Source organism: Phoenix dactylifera, chromosome 4 (assembly GCF_051530095.1).
Source record: "Phoenix dactylifera cultivar Ajwa chromosome 4, Ajwa_hap1_PhDact_Kaust_v1.1, whole genome shotgun sequence".
Taxonomy (NCBI): Eukaryota; Viridiplantae; Streptophyta; class Magnoliopsida; order Arecales; family Arecaceae; genus Phoenix; species Phoenix dactylifera.
This window is the reverse complement of record NC_143193.1, coordinates 10,919,160-10,919,893: the sequence shown is the minus strand read 5'-3', so window position 1 is coordinate 10,919,893 and position 734 is coordinate 10,919,160. Positions and strand designations below refer to the sequence as shown.

Genomic DNA, 734 nt, shown 5'->3' with positions numbered 1-734 from the left:
GTAACCTCGTTCCTTCTTCTTTTTTTTTTTTTTTTCTCTTGCTTTTTGTCTTCAGTTTATTTCATTCATAGTTTTGATTTGATTGTGCAAAAAAAATAAAATAAAATAAAATAAAAATAATATACATATATTTTGTGTTGCATGCGTAGGCATTGAGACGAGTTAGGTAGATTTGCAAGAAGACCGGAATTAGAACCTGACACTTTTCCTGTGAATTTGCCCGATACGCCATCTAATTCTAACACCATGAGCAATCACGAAGATCAGCCCATTAGGACTCTCCAGGACTATCTCCATCCTACACGCACAGCCACACCGTCATGCATTATGTTCCCACCCAATGTCCCACAACAGGATTTTAAACCAGGAATGATACAGTTACTTCCTACCTTTCATGGCTTAGAGAATGAAAATCCTTACGTGCACATTAGAGAGTTTGAGGAGGTAGTGGCGACTTTTCATAGTCAACCCGGTACAATAGATGCAGTTAGACTTAAGTTTTTTCCATTTTCTCTGAAAGATAGAGCGAAAAGTTGGTTGTATTCACTGAGACCGCGGTCAATAGGATCTTGGGATGAGATGACACAGGTTTTCTTTAACAAATACTTCCCCCACCATAAGACCAGTGGTTTGAAGAGACAGATTTCAACCTTTGCACAAAAGGATAGTGAGACTTTGTATCAGGTGTGGGAGAGGTTTAAAGATTTGTTGAACTTGTGTCCTCATCACGGCTA

At 38.7% G+C, this 734-nt stretch overlaps 1 non-coding gene across 1 annotated transcript; it reads right to left on the bottom strand.

Annotated features, from left to right (window-relative positions):
- Window positions 1–626: 626 nt before the first annotated feature.
- On the bottom strand, window positions 627–734 carry LOC120108979 (small nucleolar RNA R71). The gene has a single exon (XR_005510066.2). It is a non-coding gene; the product is annotated as a small nucleolar RNA R71 (small nucleolar RNA).